Genomic DNA, 22,401 nt, shown 5'->3' on the forward strand with positions numbered 1-22,401 from the left:
CTACTTGGCTGTAGACCTTAAATCTTACATGTTACTGACTTGTTTTATTTGCAGGCTTTCTGTTTTCTCTAAATACAACCATTATTTGGGTATCTAGCAACTAGCTGTGTATGACGAGGTGATGTGAGCTGTAGCAGTGACAGCTGGCAGGGACTTTTGAATGGAAGGGTCCCTACTGATACACACGCAGCTCTGTGTTAGCACTCACAAGATGCACTATTTACTAAAGATGATTACCCATGAGTAAATAATGAGTCATGATACTCTTAAAAAAAGCAAACACGCAGAGTTAAAGAATAATTTCCAATGTGGGTAAACAGACAGAGCTGCAAACTGAATCACCCCCATGCGTTATTTTCACAATAAAGTGTTAAAAATTATAAAAGCTATAGAAAATAACCAAATCAGATGAAAATGAGATAGAACATCTTGGAAGGAATCTTTTCATATGTCTGTAAAGCACAGTTTATGGCCAAATGAAAACATAAATACAATCTGAAACATATGCAGGAGCCAATGGAAGAACGGCTTTTATTTGGTTGACACAACAGAAACACTCCATGAGCATTTCATCATTCTCAGTGGGTTACCATACTTTCTAACAACAACATAGAGGCAGTGTTGCTTTCACCCCTTTCTCCACTGTGTATTTCTCCTCGCATATTGGTCCCAGAATGTAGTCTCCCGTGCTCTGACCAATCTACAACCTACGTGTTATAATACCTACCAATATACAACCTACACAGTCCAAGTTTTCAAAATGATGAAGAGAAGAAGAAAAGAACCACACAGCCAGTGCAATGGGCAACCACAGGTGGGATCACACAACCTGTCCTACAAGTTTCTTAAATTACCCACACTTGCACTTCTGAACCAGGGTCATATGTGTACGTAATACATAGTTCTAGGAGGTACAGCTCATTTTGTGGCTGACCGATGGTTGCTAAGACCACTGAATAGGCACCGAGTAGCTTTCCCTGCCAACAGTCTTAGCAGAAAAGATGACACTTCTTCCCCAATAGTCCTCAAAACTGAAAGTACTGCCATAAAGAAAAGAAGGAGGAAGAGATGAGTGTAGGCTGAGCAGTTCAACTAGAAAAAAAGACCCCTTTAGGGCACTTAACTGTCACAGTTTAAAGCTCAAAGGGAAAATGAAATAACATCTAAAATGCCTCATAGTTCTTACAAGATTATACACATCTACATTAGGCAAATACAACAGAATGAGATTTTTTGTTCCGCATTATTGCAAATGTTTTTTGTTAAGAAAATTACAAAACTAAAAATAGGAAATACTTCACCATATTTCCTTTTATTTCTTTTCATACCGTAAATAGTTTGTTTTCTCACTGTTGTTATACTGCACTTAAATGAGGTCACAGGCATTGTCTTGCGCTCAGCAGACATAACACTGAAACACATCACAACTATCAAAATAATCACACCAGAGGGAACTTCAGTAGCTGCCTATCGCTCCTCCTATCAAAGCAGTTCATACCATACAGCTGCTGCTGCTTTACACAACTGAGATTTAAAGGCTTCCTATCGATCCTTTCCAAGGTAACAGCACCGTCACAGACCAAAGTCTTATTTCCATTCCTTCCAATAAGAGATCACAGTACTAAAACTAAAAAGCACTTTCACTTTTTACAGTTACTCTTTACAAATATTTGCAGGCAATTAAGATGTGTTGCCAACATAATTGCACAGGTACCTTTTCATCTTTACCAGTGCCATTTTCCTTTCACTCCCTCTATTTTTCCAGCTCTTCCTTGAACTCTCTCCTATTTAATCTGTTCTGGTCAGACAAAAAAAAAAAAAAGAAAAAAAAAAAGCCAATAAATCGTGAGGAGTACGGAACAGGGAACGCGGTGTTCTAAAACTGGTCCTGTGTGAGACACAGGGAAATGGTACAAAGCTGAGAAAAGCTGTGATCTGCGCTGAGTGACATCATGACCTCTATTTACAGCCATAAATCTTATCAGCGAAGAGACAGTGTTCTGCATAACAGCGCATTGCTTCATTTTTCTTTTTTTCTTTTTTTTTCCTTTCTGTTTAATAAACCACGCCAGTTTTTGCTTTTCTGATTCTAGTTATGTCCTCCACTTCGATACTTGGATGAATTTTTCCTATCATCTGCCCAAGCAGAGAACCAGATTTTACTGTCCATGCAACCAGTTCAAAGCAGCTAACCTGTTACGGAAACATCAAAGCCGGGGTGTACTCATGATCTTCCCATTTCCAATGCTAACCAAAGTGATAATCTTGTTCCTCATTAACAATAGGTAATTCAGCAGATAGCTGAATTTCAGAATAACTTTGGGCAGAAAATGAAATTTACTGATTCAAAAATATAAGGCATTTACTGAGAAATTCAGTTATTGATCTGTAAAATATTCAAAAGATATTAAAAAAAAATAAGTCCAAAATAGTACAATACGCTGATTTGATAGTTTTTGTTACATTTGTCAGATTCCTTAATGTTTATTAGAAGATACCGGCTTGGATTAAAAAGGGAGGAGCATGAGTTGCTCTCACTGAGTGGCTAAGTGACATGTAAAGGTGCAAAATGGACTCTTGAGTTTTCACAATCTTCCACCATGTTTTTCATAAAGATAGCAGCAAACAAGAAACGCACCAAAATTCACTAATGAGATTCCACACTCCCTCATCAGAAAAACCTACAAATGATATAGAAAAAATCTGATGAAAAACCAACAGGAATTTGATATAGATTTAATCCTTAAATCAAGATATTAGGCTTAACATATATACAGATGCAGATGGTGAGGTATAATGATTCCAAATTTAGTACTGTAGATAAAATGATTTCTAGCTTAAATCACACTGTAGCAGATCATTTCCCTCACAAAACTTTGGAAAACATTAAGCATCCACTCAGCCTACTTTTATTTTCACCTTTCTCAGTTTTCAGGCTGTAGGAACCACCAAAGCCAATCTCAGCCCTAACTCTTATACTGACTTTCATTTTTGGGTCCCAACCCAACTTCAGGTACTGCAGGAATTTGTACATTTATTTAAAGATGATGCATAAAGCAGATTAAAAAATCATTGTTATTTTTCCTGACTGAACACTCTGGGGCACCATTTGAAGTGGTGATCTGTCTTTGATGCTCACAGAGATTTTTTCACTTTGAAATTAGATACAAATTTCATCCGGTTGCCAACATTAACAGTTAACTCACTCACTATTAGGAACATTATTGAAGAATGTATCTTATGAGAATTAACAGTAAAATATCTCCAAGTCTGTGGGAATCTGCTGGATACATCCTCATAGCTGAGATTTACCATTCTGAGGTTGTACACAACAGGCATAGCACCAGCCATCATTTTTTTCTGACCTTATCGAAAAGCATCTATCTAAAATTTTAAAAGGTATACAACAAACACGAAGCTCCAAAGATTATCCTCAATTAGTGATAAGCTCTCTTAAAAACTGAGCTCATTAAAAGCAAGTGTTTTAACTATAACTTATGATCTGCCCATCTGCTTTTCCCACTTAGCCCTTCTCTCCAGATGAGAAAACAGGTGAGGTCTTCAATTACTCATACATCGCTCTATAGTTTTGCCCACACCCTTCTTCCTCTTACACCATTACCTGAGTGTTGTGAAACTTGGATCTCCTAGCAGAGATTGCAGCATTTAACCTCACACGGCAATAGGAAAATTTCAGACCTATTCCATCTGAAGCCTTGCAACATCTGATGAGCTGAATCTCTCAGATTCCTTTTGCATGCTGCTCTGAGTTTAAATACTTTTTCTCACAAAGACAAGAAAATGATATTGAGGTTTTCACACTCTTTTAGATTAGATCACATTACAAAGCAAACAGTAATACTGTATCACTATCATCTCCTAAAAACGGTCTAGCTTAGGGCTGCATAAGGCTCATGGTGCATTTGCTACTTTCCAGCTACCTGTGTTCACAGATGGCATTGATTTCAAGAGATCTTTGCAAAACTATGGGATGCTCCACTCACTCAAAGGTATTTAAAGGAGCAAGACCTAAAGAATTATTGACAAGATTAGGCACGACATATCAGGAAATCTTTAGTAACAAAACATTTACATTAAAAAAATCAGACTGCAGATTTGATCTTGTAGGTCTGCATTTACATGAGTGGTAAAGGTCTTTCTTTACATACCTTTCTTGTACTATCAATTCATTAATTCAGCTGCAGAGCTATGATGATCAACATGGACTACACCTCTGTCTACACAGATACTTTCTGAAGAGACTGAACTCAAGTTATAACTTGGAGTGGAGCTGAACACCATGAAGAGGAGCCCAAGCCTTACATCTTACTGCATGTTACACTTGCCCAGACAGCAAGCAACATCCTATCAACAATTCATTTCCCCTTTGCCTTCTACCTCTAAGGTGAACTTACATTACCAGCAAGAATATTACCTGCTGCTTGTGGTCTCAAGCACTGATCAAGGACTGATCTCAAGCTATAGGCAGAGGTAAGGAGATGTCTAGTAAATGCCTTATCTGCCCGCCAGCATCCACATGGTCCCCACAGGGCTGCCTCACTAAAAGGTGAGGTAATAAGAGAAGGAAGATTGTCTACTCGAATTCAGGTTCTGCAGGTGCAATTCCACCACTTTCTTGCTTTCAGAATTTGGATTTCTCACTGGAGAGAGACACGTAATCCAAGAAAAAAACCTCTGGCAAAGTTCTGGAAGCCAATCTGGGCAGCAAAGGTCAAGGGAGAAGAGAGGGCAATGGTTCACAGAGTAGTTTGCTTATGTAAATTTGGCTTTTTACACTTACTTGCATTCCTGTGAGCAAAGCATGATCAAAAAACTATTCCCAAGCTCAGTCAAGTTCTGGCTACTTCTTATGCCAGTATGAGTCTTTATATGGGATCAAAGGCATTAATCTTGAACACCGGCCCCATGTGTGCAAAGGCAAGAAAATTCTGGTTCTAAGTTTTAAATAAGTTGGCAGCTTCTGCATGTGCACGGAAAATGTGTGTAGGACACTTCTCACAATTATACAGCAGCTCAAGTTGTTTGCTTCAGCAGAAGTGGTAAGATGTGCTGTTGTTTTGGTGTGAATGCATAAGATTTTTATCGACTCCCTGAATTTATTAGAGGCAGACCTGTAACATTGACCTATTTAAAACTGTTTCTTACTTCACTCATCTCTAACCACATGACCTGAGCTTCCTCATATCAAACTGTCCATCTCAGGACACAATTCTCAGAAAGTTTCAGTTACAGAATGGCTGTAATTGGAAGGCACCACTGGAGACCATCGAGTCAAGAACCCTTCTTATTCCCCTCATGCTCAGGACTACTTCCAGTTGGACTTTTTAATAACCTCATGGATGGTGATAGCACAAGCTGAAGGAGCTACAAGTGCTAGTCAAAGTGATTCTGGTATTTCTGCAGAAGTAGCCAAATGAAAAGCTGAGTTTCTGTTTTGTTTTGGTTTTACTTTTTATCTATGTGAAGAACTTTAGACTCTTTCAACCACTCTAATTCTGCTATTCCTTGAAGCAGAGCTTGTAATTTGGCAAGTAGAGCCCTTATGTCGAGAATTAACCTCCTCCTTTCCCTGAGAAGACCTGATCAGAATGGGAAAATGATGGAGGCAGGCTTGCCAAACTTTGTGTTCCATAGAAACTCTTCCAGTATTTGAAAAACAAACACCCCTTTCATCTGAAAATAGAATAAAGGATGCTATTTGTTATATGTATGTTTCTTCGCATTTATAGCACCATGTTATTTAACGGGTGCTGCAAGGACGGTCCAAGGTATGGCCCCAACTGGGCCTGCCTAAGGAGAGACTGGCATCACGTGCAGAAGGCCAGTGCCTTCTCAGCTAGCCAGACACTTGCATGCCCTATGAAGCCCTTCATGCAAATGTAAATGGACCAAAGAGAGGTACAGCCTGGGGCAGACTGGAGAAAGCCTGCTTGTCCCCCCACTCTTGACAGGGCAGAAGCGTGGCCCAGACACAATGCTTCATCTAATTCATGCCGTCTGGTTTAGAGTTATGAAAGCCCCTCACCAACAGAAGTACTGCCAAGGCCTGGACATGAAGCACCAACCCTGATTGTATCTCTTGAAAAACATAAAAGAAAGTCTTAATAATGTGGAACAGGATTGATCACACCCATGTTTGACCATATATGGAGAACACAAGCAGCAGGCAGAGCCATGCCTCAGCCCACAGCATCTCACCCATACCTAACTGCCTAGCACAGGAAGCACTGAGCAAAATCCAAGAGCTTTTTGATGCAAAGCCTCTTGAAAGCATCACAGCAGCAGCCCTCTCCATCTCTCAAATCACAGTCCCACCATCCACTGTCTGAAAGGTATGGCTAGAGCAGCTGCAAGGACATTCCTTGCATCCTACCAGAAGAATGGCAGCAGGAAGCATCTGTCTTCCCCAGGCAGAGGATGAAAGCAAGAGTGCATTCCAGGAAGCAAGAGCCAGCACTGCGCTGACAAAGCCATCTCCAGGTTCTCCCACAGCTCACTGGAGGGGTAGACGCAGCTGTTGACTTGAAAAAGAGGATTATCATATTTCTGAGAGAATCACCATTTTCACCAGAGTCTCATTTCATGTCCCAGTGGTCACATACACATACAGCATAACTGCAGAGTGCAGGGTCTGGTGACAAAAAGCAACAGGACTGGGGACAAAAAATACCCACCAACATCAGAAGCCAAATACTCAGTAATACAAAAAGATGAGAAAACAAAAGCTTAGTGTCTGGCCAGCACAAGCAGAAGTCCTGGCATCACTTCATGCCTGTTGGTGGAAACAAGGCCCTGTCAAAGAGAGCCAGGCAGCTAATGACTCCTGGAACAGTAACACCACTCTGCCAACAGCAGGAGCATGGCAGCTGCACTCAGCACCTGGCAGATCCAGCACCACAGCAACTGATAGCACATCCTATGGGGAAATGAGGTTGAGGGTGGCACATCTATGCGTGAGACTCTTCAAGGATGGGGAGCGTCTCTACAGACCCTGTTGAATTCCTGGCAAAAGAAGACAGTGAGAAGTATCTATGGCAGGGGGCTTTGTGGTTAAAAAAGAGAAGTGGACAGTTTACACCTGAATGCTGAATTGGAGAATAAGGTCTGATACTTTCATGGTGCACATTTCCCAAGTGTGTGCCATTTTCAACACAAAAGTTACAATAATCAGTGACAGTAATTACAGTTATATGTTTCAATTTGCAGCCACATACTCCATGCTCATCATATTCTCATCATATTCTCCTGAGCCAACAACATTCCCTGGCATCTAATGTTGAGAAGTTTGATAATTTCAAAGAAAGTCAATGGGATCTATAGTTTTCAAACACAACTATTTCTACGTACTGTTAAGCAACCTGAATAATGAAGCTGTACTGTCCATGAACCTTAATTTACCTGCATGTACTCAAAGATATCAGAATTAAGGCTATAAAACTTATCTTAATTCTGGCATTGCTTTTCCTCAGTGCTTGACATTATAACCTTAATAATCAGCAACTTATGCAGTTAAACAGGTGACCCAAGTCATCTGGCTCAGACAAGCTGTTTAATTCTAGTCACATACAGCACTTCAATAACCCAAATCACTTCAGCAAGTCACATCAGCCAAAAGGTACAACATAACTTATGTGCAGTTCAACACTCCGTGTGAAGTACTTCATGTTCCGGTTACAATTTTCTCTATATTTGAAGAAATAAAATCATACATTAATATTTAATGAAAGCAGTTATTTTTCTTCAAAATGAAATTTGTCATAAATGTCACACAGACTAATACTCTTTTTAATGTACATGTGTATGTATATTTCTGCATATACACAAATAGGACTGTACAGAATCTTTCTTATTTAACCGGATGATGCGTTTCACCTCATCTTTTTTTCAGAGAACAAGCACAGTATGGAAAGTAAGACATCTGACTTAAAGAAGGTTCAGGATAAACTATTCAATCTCCTGAAGCCATGAACAAAGTTACTTGAACCCTCATACTATATATGAGGCTACAGCTCCTAACTACAGTTAGAAATATGTAGCTAGAAATACTACAGCTCCTAACTACAGTTGAAGCACTTTATGCACAGACTCATTCCGTTTTGTTTTGGTTTTTTTTTTAAGATGCTTGACATATATAACTAAATATTAAAATAAAAAGAACCCAAAGTAAAACAATAAATCATGGAAATGAAATTATTTAATATAAAGCTAGAAAGCAAATGGTAAGATGTCACACAAGGTCAGTCTCCCCCACCAAAAATGGTATGGGGGTAGGGAGATAGACAAGACATGATGCATCCATACTTAAGGTCAGAAAAAAGAACAACACTGAAGGAGTGTCTTCAATTTATTATTGCTTATTCTTCTTCTAGGTAGGAAACCAAGCAGCAGTACACCACACCTGCTGATATATAGCTTGGCTAGAACATGTGGTAAGTAGCTGGCACAACTGAGTTAAGGGAAATGATACAAAGTCATGGATGGGAGCTGCAGAGTTAACAATTACACTAAGGAAGGACAAGGTGCAAGACCAACAAGATAGAAGAAAGACGTGAAGGTCTGCATGAGAAACGAAAAGGCTCAGAGTTCAAGAACCCTTTATGGCTGTAGGGACTGCAAGGAAACATGACACGCCACACAAGGAAGCAGTCTTGCAGTGGTGATGAAAGCAGCTTTTCTTACCCACAGAAATTCATTTTTATTAGTATTTGCAGTATGGTTCATCCATATGCATGCCACTATAATATGAATTATCGAGTGATTGTTCAGTGATCCAGGTACTTTTTTAGTTGGAAAGTACTTCCAACTTTCCTCAATGAGTGCCTTCATTTTTCCACACCAAAGTTGTTCCAAAGCACATCCTACAGTTGGGTAATGGCGCCATACCTGCGTGTTACAGCTCACTCCTACCAACTCCCATGAAGTAATCCAGAAGGCATTCAAACATCACTGTTAAAATAGGCAAAAATATTTAGTAGGTGAGGAGGATTAATGATCTTCTCTCCAAGATGAAAGGGTATGCATTGTGAATGCCTACATGTAAATATGTGCACTAAATTCACTCTCGCCTCATTCAGCACAAGAAAGACTCGCACTTTGACTTGAAATTCACTTGAGAAGACATTGAACTCCTTGCCCCATTTTCTACCTTCCTACTACACAGCTTGACAATCGGTCCTTTTATTTCTTCCAATGGAAAACAGAACCCTAATTTATTGGGTTAAGTTCACCAGAGGACACAGAATGACTATAATCTAGAACGATTACGCTGCTTTCATACATATAATCTAATTATAGCATAAGAGTATTTGCCATTTTGGTTCATCAGTAAAAATTCGTACAGTTCTGTATATATAAGACACCTGAAGTTGCATAGTAATTTTCTAAACTGCAGTTTATTCCCTTATTCTTTGACTGTTTTATTGGTATGCATTTCACAGGACCCTCAGTTTCCCATAAGCTACAATAGAAAAGAAGAAAATGAGACTTTAATGATTAAAAGCATTCAGAATTGGATACAAAATTTAATACTAAAGTTTAAAAAAGGCATTTCATATGCTCACAATTTCATCCTGCCTACTTGCATGCTATTACATGCATCTTGGTGATGTGACCATAAACTGAAAAGGTTAAGAGCAGCACCACAGAGCTTTTTCAATCAGTCATTTTACTTGCATTGTACCCCTACCACAAAAAAAGAAAAAAAAAGAAAAAAAAAAAAAAAAAGATTAAAGTGAAGTTGTGATGAGTACTGGAAACGATGCTGTTCACATGTTGTGAATTACATGAGAGAAACAACTTATGCAAGATTCATTGACTTCATTCAAAATGTCCTCTCGGACCACAAACAGCTGATGAAATAACAGTGAAAAAATACTATTCTTTAAACTTTGCACAGAAAGTAAGTTTATTTACAGCCTGCATTTCATTTTCATAACAAAGCTTCTTGTAATACATATGTTACTTGTTTAGTTGTCCGTGTAAAATACGTAAAATGCCAACTCATCCCAGAGAAGACAGAGTGCTTCTACTCGACACAATGACAAGTTCCAAAAGCATCAAAAGCAACACTACCACACTAATGGCCATGTTGACTATTCTGCTCACCTCTTTGACAGGTTAAATTAGCCCAGGCAAACTGCCAAACTCACACACCTAAACTGTATTTCCCACTAAAGATTACCTCAAAGTCTCACAGGCCTTTCTTCAGGTTAGCAGATATAAGAAGGAATATTTATTCATCTGAATGGGGCCACATAGGAGAGAGTCAAGGAGTGCACACAGAACTCCTTCTAAAGTCTGAAAAGGAGGGAATAAAGAACAGTGTAAACAATGGGAAATTTTTTCCTGACTGATCCTATCTGTCAGAATTGGATCCCGACTGTACCCTCCAGAAGCCAGCACGTGTGGCCAACGCGTGTGTGTTCCACCTCACCTCACAAGGGCAGAAGGGCAGACAGCCCTCAGCAGAACTTCCTCCCTTCCTCCACCTACCAGACCCTCACCCATTTTTGAAATCCAGCAACTACAAGGCAAGACATTAGGAGTTAAGTTGGATATTAGAAAAAATTTCTTCTCAGAAGGACCAGTGAGGCAGTGAAGTCACCACCCCTGGAGGTGTTCAAGAAACGTGTAGATGTGGCACTGAGGGACATGGCTCAGTGGGCATAGTGCAGTTAGGCTGATGGCTGGACTTGATGGTCTTCATTGTCTTTCCAACCTTAACAATTCTACGATTCTATGAAATGTTCATCTCTGCATTTCTGCTCTTGTGCCCTGTAGTACAGCTCTGCCCTATGCTTTGACAGGGATCTCCCATTAAATAGCAAATTAGTTTCACTGAAAGAATAAGTGCTTCCCAAGACAAGGAAATGCAAGACAGAAGGATGTATAAAAATTGTGCTACCTTCCTTCTAATACCTTCCCTCATCCCACACTGTTCATTCAAGTTTTTTTCATATTCATGCCTCTTTTGCCTTCCCCAGCTTTTAGTCATAAGCAAACCCCAGATCAGTAAACCAGAATATCACGGAGAAGAGATAACAAGCTCCAGAATTTCCATTCCCAGCAAGCCAAAACTCCTGGACTCACCCTTCCTGTAGCAAATGAGATTCTTGCTGGAGGATGTCCTGCCTCAAAATCAGGTGGCTTTGTTGAGGTTTTATCTTAACCCCCTTCCAAATAGAATCAAATTTCAAGACAGGCTACACTAGACAATGAACTGCCAACTCGCATGATTTACGTTCAGTAATCCTCCTCCTCCCTGCTTTTCTCGTGGCTTGGTTTTTACATATAGCCAAGAGGAAAAATGCTGCTCATCATCAACAACAGGGAAGCAAGAAGGATGTCTGCCTACCACAGGTATGTGTTATTCTGCAAGCTTCTGTAAGGAGCACCCTATCTGTTACTACTAATAACTCTCACCCCCTCACCTCAAAGAAAGAAAGAAAAAAGCAAACAACAACATACTGAACAGGGGCAGTGCAGCATGCACGTCACAGAAAGGACATCTCAGGTCTTCGGGTGCCCTACTGCCACAAACTCTTTGAAACATCCCTAAAAAAGCTGTCCTCAGGGCAGGCAACCATCAGCGCAAACAGATCTGCTTAGAAGTCCCCTGTTTGGGGGGGGAATTTGGAAGAGGAATACACAGTGTTCTCGCGTGCATAGAGATGACTGTATAATAAAATGACACCTCATCATTTGAAAAAGTGAACCAAATCAGCAGGGTATAGCAAACAGAAAGACCATTCCCACACAGGAAAAGAGGAAAGCACGGTAATTTTCTCATTACATAATGACTTTGATAAGCAAAGAATTCCAGAAGCATGGAAAGTTGAGAGTAGCCATGCTGTGCTTGCTCATACCGGCTGGATCCAAACCCAATGAATTCTCGAAGGGTTTTCCATCGGCTCTAGCAGACGCTGGTTCGAGCTGTCTCAGCTCCCCATTAGAAGCTGATGCAGACACAGTTAAATCCTCCCTCCTTCAGTACAGAGTCATCACTTTGATTCCTCTGGGACCACTGTGTGGTGGAAACCTCAGTTTCACAATGGGTCCGTCAGGACCAGGTTGTTCCATAGCACATAGCACTAATAGCACATAACAACTAAGTGCACAACCTCACCCAAAGGTCATCGACCGACAGAAAGCTGCGGCTGACTGAAGGGTCCGGCACTGATAGGAAGGGTGATGTGAGCCGGTTAGCAGGGGAAAAAAAAAGCCCGGGGAGGAAGGAAGTAGGCATATCCAGTTTCACAGAACGTTTGTTGTTGTCCCTTAACAGCTGTTCTGGGAGAAAACGAAGGGTTGTACTCTGCAGTGACTTAGTGCAGCTCCTGCTCACCACCAGGTCACTTTTTATAGGCTATACATTTAATGTATCGATGCTGCACAGTGAGGGACAGAGCTCACACCACCCGCTGTATGGCAATACTAACTAATAGGGTCACATCAATCGTAATACAGTCTCCTGATAATTACCTCTTTGCTATGGAAATATCTCATGAAGAACAAGCCATTTGCTCTGGTTTTTACCCTCAAATTTTGACTGCTCAGAAGCTGAGCCGGGAAAACGGGAACCAGAGAGTCGAGTCAACTGCCAGCTGCCTCAACAGACAAGCGGCACCGAAACGTAAAAGGAAAACAAATCCGTTTATGAAAAGATGCAGCCTATAGATTACGCAGACACGTCTTTCTGACAGCCCGGCGCTGTAGCCACGAGCCCAGCACGCTGCCTGGGCTGGCAGATGGCTCCGCTCCGATGTACGAGCTCTAAGCTCCGCGGCCGGAGCGAGGCGCGGACCCTGCTGCTGTCCCCGAGCCGATCCGAGCCGCCCCGCTCCCGGCATCGCTCCGCACGCAGGTGCCGCTCAGCCGCCGCCCTGCCCGCACCGCCGCTCTCCTCTACCGGCTCCGCGCGCCCACCGCAGCCCGCGCCCTCCCCTCCCGTTTGTAGATAACAATTAACGCGTCGTGCTCTCCGCTGCGCGGGCGCCTGTTTGTTGTTGCGTTAAAAAGTCAAACGCAACTTCGGCAGATAAACTTCGGGAGCGAAGCGCCGCCGCCGCCAACCCCCGCGCAGGAGCGGCGCACCGCACCGCGCCGGCCCCGACCCCGCCCGCCGCCCCCGCCGCCCCGACGGGCGCTACCGGACGGGCACCGGGGGCCACCCGACACAGCGCCCGGACGGCGCGGGGAAGCGCTGCCGGGCGGCGACTCACCGTGCGCGGAGCCTCCCGCCGCTCCCCGCTCCCGGCCGCCGTCTGCCTGCGGACGTGACCCGGATTCCCCCCGCCCGCGCCGCCTCCCGCGAGGCCGCGCACCGCCGCGCTGCGCCCCCCGGCCCCACCCGCTCCGCTCACCTCCGGCCGCGGCCACCGCCGCTCCTCGCCCGCCGTCGGTCCCGGCGCCGTGCGGAGCGCGTTACGCAACGCGGCCCCTCCGCGCCGCGGAGAGGGTCGCCGGGAGGCGGGCGCGGGGCGGGGGGAAGCGCGGCTCGGCAGACGGCGGCCCCGACACCGCCGCCGCTCGCAGCGCCGGACCGGGGCTGCCCCGGGTCACCGCCCTCCGGGAGCACCGCCGGGCTCGCGGGCCGCGGGGATCTCGGTGCCGAGGGAGGGGGAATCCCGAGCCCGGAGCTCGGCCCGGAGCCGTCCTCGCGGCTCGGCACGGACACGGGGGAAGGAAGATCGCCGCGATCAGAGGCTTTCCCGTGGGCACCGACGCTGTGCCTCAGCCCCGCCGCGGGCACCGGGGTCAGCGCAGCGCTCTCGGCTCCCAGGGCCGCAGCCGGCACACGCCCGCCGGCATCGGCCAGGGCAGCGACGTGGGCAGAGCGCTACGGGATCCCCGCGTTGCCCAGCACTTGTTCTGGGGAACCGTCCCTGGGCACAGCGCTGGGAAATCGGCGGGTGACGGGCCCTGCCCTACACAGCTGGTGCTTAGAAGTGCACCACTGACGGCTGTCCTCGCTGGTCGTGGGGCACGCACTGGTTTGGTTTCAGTCACTGGGATGACTGTCTGACTGTTTCAGACAGCTGGGATGGGTGGCAGCGCATCCCCACCACCAGGCTCTAATGCACGAGGTGGGAAGGGAAGGAGAATCACCTCGAGCCTCGCAGACAGCTGTCGGCTCAAGCAAGGCAACGAGCAAGCAAGGAAGATGGCGTCTGGAGGCACAGGCGCGAAGGCAGCAGCTACCTGAAAGAGTACGATCAGATTGTTTTTCCTCCAGGAATTACAGGAATATTAAACCATCCCTGCAGTTGTAAATCATTTAATGCAAATCATTTAATCCAAACAGAATTTTTACAGGCTCATGAGGCTCACTCATTTTGCCAAGAGTGAGTCATGTACAAATAAAATGAAACCAACAAAGAACTCTCATACCATGTGTATGTGGGTGATCCTTTGAAAAACTGGTAATTATTTTTTAACTCTGCTGCAGCCAGGAGGACAGGTCTGGGAAGGAAGGGTGAGAGGATGCTGAGCTGCAGCCCCTCGGCTCGTGGCTTCCCATTGCCCTGAGCAGAACAGTGGGGCCATGCTGGCCAGCAGCGACCATGGCCTCAGAGGCCCCCAGACGGCCCAACCTCGAACCAAACTGTGCACTGCCGTACTGCGCAATCAAAAGACTTGTAAAAAATGGAAATAATGTTAAGTGATTAATACTTAGTAGAAGAATGCAGTAGGCAGTTAATCCCTCACTTGAGGGTTAGTTAAGGACGTGAGTTAAACTTCGTTCTTCCCTCAGCATGTCATAAATATCTGCTGCTAAACACAGGGCACCCAACCAGCCAGCGGGGTGGTGATGCACGGCTCTGAAATGACTGAAATGTGGGGACACGGGGTCATGTGATGGTGATCAGCTTCAAATGTGTCATCAAACCTGGCACACAGAACCACCCCCTTACCGCCATCCACTGACAGAAGCTCAGGTACGTGCGGACACCCGATAGCTCAATGCTGACATGGGTCCTTGTGCCACTCCCCACCAAATATGAGACACCAGCAGGAAGGCACACATCACAGTGTCCCAAAGGGCTGGCCAGCCACCGACTTCACATTCAACACAAGAAATGTGTCCACCACTGAGGTGGTGAAGTCACCATCCCTGAAGGTGTTCAAGAAACATGTAGATATGGCACGTAGGGATATGGTTCAGTGGGCATGGTGGTGATGGGTTGGCAGTTGGACTAGGTGATCTTAGTGGTCTTTTCCAACTGTAATGATTCTGTGAGTCTGTGACATTGAACTCTGATGCCACACACAGCACCGTTTGCTACGCTGTCCCTTCCTGATGTCCCAGCCCTGGGCACTTAAGTGCCCTCAAGGAATTTCAGCTTGCCCTCTTGCTACCAGGGTGTCTCTTTGGATAGGCAAGCTGCACCAGCCATGCATTCACATAAAATGCACATCCACGGATATGCTTTTCTTAGGCAGAAAACGTCTGTCTGATGGGAATTTAACATAGCTGCTGCACACATCAAGGACCAGCAGTGAGCACTAAAGAGGGAAGCAGAACCATGCAGCTCATGTGGCCAAGAAAGCAGTGACAGCATTATCCTCCTCCCTTGAAACAGATTTGAGGTCATCTGCAGGCACTCCCACTGCATCAGCTGCCCATGGATCGTGGCTTGTTCACAAACACAAGAGTCATGAATTTCCTTCAATTTAAAAGCAAAAGCCAACCTCTTTACATGACCAGGAGCCAGAGAGCATCTAACATAATCCAGCTCCGAAGTGAACTAGAAGAGGATCCATAAATCTTTCAAGGCATAAGACTCAGTATTTTTTTCATTTTAATTTTAACAAAAAGAGAGAAGTTGACACATTGGTGGATTTCAGCTTTGTTGTTGTTGTTGTTCTCAATTTATTTTTCCTCATTACTACTTTTTGCCTGGCTTCCAGCCAACAACATATCAACACAGTGGGGTGGGTGGGCAGGGGAGAACAACAGTCCAGCTGATCCTCCCAGTGGTAATGAATGTCTTGCATCTCCCATCAACTTACACATTCCCTCCTTGCTGGTTATTTTCCTTGTTTTTCCCTGTGGGTATTTGAATTTATGCTGCCCGCTTAGCTAATCTGTTCATATACAAATGCGTTTGTCTTTCTCAGAAATGTTACAATCTTCACGTGTTTTGTTTTGATGGTTTTTGGGGGAGAGGAGCCACTCATTTGTTTATACACATCAGGCAGATAGCACAGACCAATACAACATGAGCTAAGGAAGCAGCTGAATCACATGGCTGCATAGCACACATCGTCTGGTGGGCAGAGGAGCCCCCAGCCACTTGCCCATGGAGAGTCTTACAAACGTGCCATTTTTCCTACTGTTTGCAGTTTCCCAAGCTGCTTATTTCCCCAAGCCTCTGAAATAATGTGTCACAGTGCACAAGAACACACGGATTGAGGATGAGAGGAGTTACAGTAAGACAGCCAATGGTCAGTAGTTTAAGACTGCTGTGGAGTCTCGCGATTAAACAAGACCCTCATCTTCTGGGAATATAATAATCATAATAAGAATAAAAATAAATTTAAAAAAATCCAAAATGTTTCACTTAAAAATCCTTATGGTAAATGTGGAAATCAGGGAAGCATGCATGCCCTTTTTCATGCTTCAGACTAGCAGCTGTGACTCAGCACAGCAGAAAGTATTTTGTGTGTGTCCCTCTTTACACCATAAATGACCAGTGTTTTTCCATACCTCAAAACTACCTGGCAAGATGCAAATACAGTAACTGTAGAGTAACTCCAATTTATTATTAATGATAGCTGAGACCAGTCTGTTCTAAATGCCATGCATGGCTTCAAAACCTTTAGTGGCAGCTGAAGGCATTTGGCCAACAACCTACAGACTTTGTTGGGGGCAAGTATCCATTTACTGTAAAAATATGATATTAAACCACTAATACAACACATTGTTTAATATTTTCCATCTTATCATACAATATAACAATCTCTATCTGTTTCAAGACTTCTGGGGAACCTAAAAATACCCTCATGTAATACTTTGTATTCTTTTTTTTTTTTTTTTTTTTTTTTTTTTTTTTTTTTTTCCCAGACATCTAATTCCATTCTATTATCAGAACTGAGGGGGAATCACAGTGGATGTGTGAGAACAGAAGAGGCATGTATGAAAATCCAGGGAAACCAGAAAGAAAAATAAATAACGAAGAGGAAAGCAAGAGAGAGAAACAAACCTAGAGGCACAATCTAACCTCCAACGCACAGTTCATATCACTGCATATTTCAACAAATATCCGTTTTTGATCTTGCATGAAAAATACAGCTCGGAATTTTTTCCAAGTTATGCAGGGATGCAAATGGCACCACAGGACATCAGTGCTTGGTCCACAAAACCAAATGAACGAGGGGAAAAAAAAAAAAAAAAAAAAAAAAAAAAAAAAAAAAAAGTGAACGGAAAGAAAAACAGCAAGATTAAGTTATCAACAAAAAAAAATTAAAAAAATAATAAAAAAAAAATTGAAGATCTGCATTTCTAAACTGCAATAACAAAGTCTTTGAGAAGACAGACTGAGCCCTCCTACACTGAAACAGGCTTCCAGACTAAATAGGGATTTGTGGATATTCTTCCTTTTATTGCAAAAGCTGTTTTACTATAAAAGACTGTCTGGACTGTCATCAAAGGATGATGTGGAGGTTCAGGAAAGTTCAGAACGGATCAGAAAATTTATGGTCGATAAGTCTATCAATGGTGAGTAAACATGATGATGCAATCCCGTGAAATCTCTGGCTCAGGAAATTCCCATAACCCCTGACTGCCAGAAGTTAGGAAATTCTACACTTATCCCATTTCTTCCAGTCTTTTAGTAAGCATCCTCTATTTGTTAGCATCAGTCGAAGGCAGCTGGGCTAGATGGGCTGCTGGAATAAATAAAAGCGGTGATTCATACTTCTTATCTTCTGACAAGATAATCAAGGTCATTCTTGTCATATTCTGCTGCCGCCTGTGATGAAAATTTTTATGATCAGTGGCTCCAAATCTCATGAAAATGGCAGTGGGCCTAGTTTGGATTTCATAAAAATACACAACAGGGGCTGTAATAACATTAATGGAAAAAAATAGACGACGAGTGACAGACTTAGTTTGGATGTGTAGCTTTCTTTTCATACTGAATGGAACACAGGGTGAGACTGGGACAGTAGTGAGGACATCCTGTCAGGCAATAGAAAGCTCCATTTAAGTGACCCGCAGAAAAGTCTCTAGTTTGGAACAGGTGTGACACCACCACAGCTTTCGACAGAGCCCTGTTTTGATGATGGATACAGGACATCTCTTTTAGGAAAAATCAGAGTGAGCATGAAGGTAGCTCTGTAGGAGGCAGAGTAGTAAGATGGCCTGTATTCCTACTCAGACCAGATCCTGTGTCCCAAACCACTGTGGTTCCAGTTAAAAGATTAGGGCTTGGAAAGACTCTGGCAGTTGTGATAGTGATAGTTGGGTTACTTTGAGGGAAAGTTAAAACCCACTGGGCAGAGATTTGATTTTGGAGGCCTGACAGAAGCAAGAGTTTACCAAGTTCTCTTGCTCCTAATGGAGGGCCATACAGACCTCAAGTAGCAGGTGGGTGGGTAGGAGGATTAACCGAGGGAATGTGCAGATCACCATATTCTAAACCAACTTGTTATTTGTAATTAACAGTGGAAAATATACATATGCCACAAAACATAGCATAAAAGTGTTACAAACTACAAATGAAGATTCTATCTTTCTACTCAGAACAAAACTTATAAGTGTAGTGTCTCTTCCTTGGACATCAGGACATCTGCCCATTCCAGTAACTGAAAACATAAAGTATTGCACTGTCATCTTTCTGTTTTGCTGTCTTTTGCTTTAGCAATATTTTATTAAGCTTTATCTTAGCAGGCCTGAACATGAACCAAATGAGCTCACTTTCTCTTTTTTCATACTGAATCCACTCATAGTTGGATATTTGAAATAATTTAGACATGTATAGTTTTCATCAAAGTGTTTTCATTCCCAAGTTCTCTTCAAAGGTATGGCAGATAAATATTACCACGGTGCTAGCAGAAATGCTACAATGGCATAGTACCATAATTCTATTACTTTAGGGTGCATGTTGCCATTTTTTACTGCAGGCGTAGCACATAGCTTAGTATGAGTAGATATACCTGATCAGTGTGATGTGCAGCACTGGTACAATTCCAGCAGTCTTATTTCAGTAAACATCAACTGAAGCAAGATTTGCCTCCTGATTTACAAGAGGAAGGTGTCTTCTGAGTGTCATTACGGACTTCATGTAGTGATACTTATGCTAATAGTGCTTGAAAAAAGCAGCAGTTCCTTCCCCTAGAGCACCTGATCTGCCAGGAATCCTCAAGAGGTGCTTTGGAGGCCAGTTTGAAAGCTCTTGCTGTAGAACCTGCAGAGGAGGAGTCCTATTTGAGTCAGACCTCTGGTTCTTCTAGTGACCTTAAGCAATACAAGCTTGCTTAGAGCATTTGCAGTGTTATCAAAAGTGCATCAATCTTTGAAGAGGGAAGTACTTCAGAAAAGGCACTTGTTTTACTCCTACAGAATAAGTACAGCAAGTCATCACACAGCAGTTTGTGTACTCATCTTGGTAGAAACCACTGCCAGAACAGTGGCATTAAGAAGGCATGAAAAAATGACAGATGTAATCATTTGCACTCTGAATTCACTATGCAAAAAAGAGCATAAATGTAATTTGAGGACACACTTTTTATAGTTCCCTGGTTTGCCAAAACACAAAATCACTAACATTAAAGAGCTACATATGACCCAAATGCAGTGAGCAGTAGTATATAGCCACCTACAGATCCTACCTGGTGCGCTCAGACTCACGGCTACGAACTCCTGAAACAAATTAGAAACTGGAGCAACTGTAACAGCTGGAAATCTCATTTCTTTAGGATACGTTTGAATGAGCAGAACATGAACAAACAAGCAATGGGCGAGATAAGTAGCTAATTCCAACATGTAGGAACCTCCTGCTTGTTAATGTATCAAGTAGAATATCCAGCCCTATTTCTTCAGAAGAAACTTTCTGTCAAATCTATACTTGCGTACCAAGGCTACAGACAAATTAGAAATGCACCAAAACAGGCTGAACAACTTGCACTCGGTCTTTTAATTATCTCCATAAAAATGAGAACTCGAGGAGGAGTTGAGGATGATTAGAAACTGATGATGGCATGTGCTGCTTGCTTTTCCTCCCTCCCAACACATCATTTCTTCCCATTCACTAGTCTTTCAGGCTACACAACAGCGGTTACTTGTTCTTTCTGAAGACTTCTAGAGAGCTGGTGCTTACACTTTTAGCACCATGAAGAGCAAACAAACTTCTTTGAAGTAGTCTTACCTGCTAAAACCACTTCTTAATGGTCTAACGATCTTTTAAAAACAACACCTTGAATTTTGCCAACAGTGTCGTTACAGAGCAGAATGAAGAAAAGTTTTTCTCAATCCTGGCTATAGAATTCCCAGTACAGTGTAATAATCATCAGAAGGGAGGAGATTCTCTAAAAAGAAATGTATGTTTATTGTTCATTGCAGTGCCATTTTTCATCATTCAATGCTGAAAATGCCCATTGATAAAATAGCACTCATTATAACAATTCCAGTTCAAAAATTGCTCTTTTGGAACTCTAATAGATCCTCCAAATGAGCCTTAGTAGTCATTGATGGAAAACTGGCAAAATCCTGGCCTGTACTTTGGCAAACATTCAAAATGTCCAATTAGGTCAAATCAAGAAAGCTCTAGAAACCAATTACAGAAGCACTTGAAAGCCAAAAAAACACAACAACAAACCACCACCAACAAAAAAAAAAACCAAAAACTTGCAACAACTGCAGCATTATAGGAATGAAAAAGCAGCAATCCACCACCTCACTCATAAGCTGTGTATGAACCTGAGGTACCACCTCCATAGAAATGTGAGAAATAGCCACTCCTTGAACCACATCAGTCAATCCTATATTTGCTCACAGGTTTTCTGTGTTAGTGTCATGGATGTCACTGGGCAGCTCACCATAAGGAACAGTGCCAGCCAGGTCCTTAGAGTCAAGCAAACACTGGTTTGCCTTAAACATTTTTCTACACACCTCATCTTCAGCGCTCTAATTTCACAAGTATATGAAGTCTTCCCCTTGTCATGAGTTTCATGAGTTCTGTATACTCCACCAACATGTTTGTACATTAACACATATGTTGACAACATGATAAAAATAATCCTGGCAACAACAACAAAAGTTACCTTTATCTAACTTCCCAAGAATTTGATCTTTGCTTCTGCAGGATTACTGCAAGTACAGCGATAGGTTCTGGTGGGCTGCTTGAGGTGAGTGTTGCTGCCAGCCCTAATCCCACCACCCACAGTTATGAATTAATTAGGACTTGAAGGTGCCAGAGGGAGGCAAACAACACAAAAATAGCATTGTAATCGACTGTAAACAATAATTAAAATTCTGCATTATGTTTAGCATCTGCACATTTCTAGACTTACTGCAGTGAGTGACTCCACATCTAATGAAAACATACAGCTCAATCCCAGAAGACTGGGCAGATCTCAGATCCTAAGTACATCTCCTATCATAACTCAAAACAGTAGGTAAGTTGTGCATCCTTACTGCGAAAGCTAATAATTAAAAATTCAACAACTGGCATGGTAAAAGAACCGAAATCCATCTACCCCGGCCAGACTGGAGAACAAAACATTCATCCACAGTAACAACTTAATTTTCCATTCCAGATGTGCTCTCATTCTGCAGTTTCACACCACAATGGCCCCACTTTAATATGCTTATTATTTATCTATTTAGAAAGTTTACTATTCGTTTGTTTATTTACAGTTCCCTTTCTTTTTATTTACTCATCTTTTTAAATTAATCTGCCACTGTACTAACAAAATTAAGGTTACTTCTCACATTACTTCTGACTCCAAACTCCATTAAATTACAATGTCAACACAGACCCCTCTAAACTTCTTACTGATTTCACTTCTCTCTGCCATGCAGCCCTCAGCTGGCCAGGTAACAGACTTATCAGTTCATCTCCACATCAAGTGCTGTATTCCCTGCACTCATGTTGGAAGCAGTCACTTGTCATCCAGAAGCCATACTTCTTAACAAAAGTCTCCTTACCTTCATCAGGAGGATGGGTAAACTTCCTGAAGCTTGACTTTACTGTGAGCTTGACCAAAGGTAACCACGAGGACCTCCAGTAACCTAAAGAAAAACATCTCTGAAATAACCACAGAGTTTGTGTTCTGTCATTTCCCAGGGATAGCGACACCAAACCTCTTAACACAAAAGAAAGACAATCGCTTTCGTAACTCCATTTACATAAGGCATTCCAATTTACAGCCCCCAAT

The 22,401-nt window shown here is 42.8% G+C and overlaps 1 protein-coding gene across 4 annotated transcripts in view; it reads right to left on the reverse strand.

The window, feature by feature from the left end:
• The window catches only part of THRB (thyroid hormone receptor beta), a 160,803-nt gene that overhangs the window by 134,985 nt on the left and 3,417 nt on the right, over positions 1 to 22,401 (reverse strand). For 2 of the 4 annotated variants that reach the window (XM_015853981.2, XM_015853980.2), the window contains exon 2: positions 22,172 to 22,255. The gene's annotated coding sequence lies outside the window, so the exon portion shown is untranslated. Of the gene's footprint in view, positions 1 to 13,241; positions 13,261 to 13,382; positions 13,418 to 22,171; positions 22,256 to 22,401 lie in introns of those variants that run through there. The other 2 variants (XM_015853984.2, XM_032442348.1) reach the window with 2 other exon arrangements.

Source organism: Coturnix japonica, chromosome 2 (assembly GCF_001577835.2).
Source record: "Coturnix japonica isolate 7356 chromosome 2, Coturnix japonica 2.1, whole genome shotgun sequence".
Classification (NCBI taxonomy): Eukaryota; Metazoa; Chordata; class Aves; order Galliformes; family Phasianidae; genus Coturnix; species Coturnix japonica.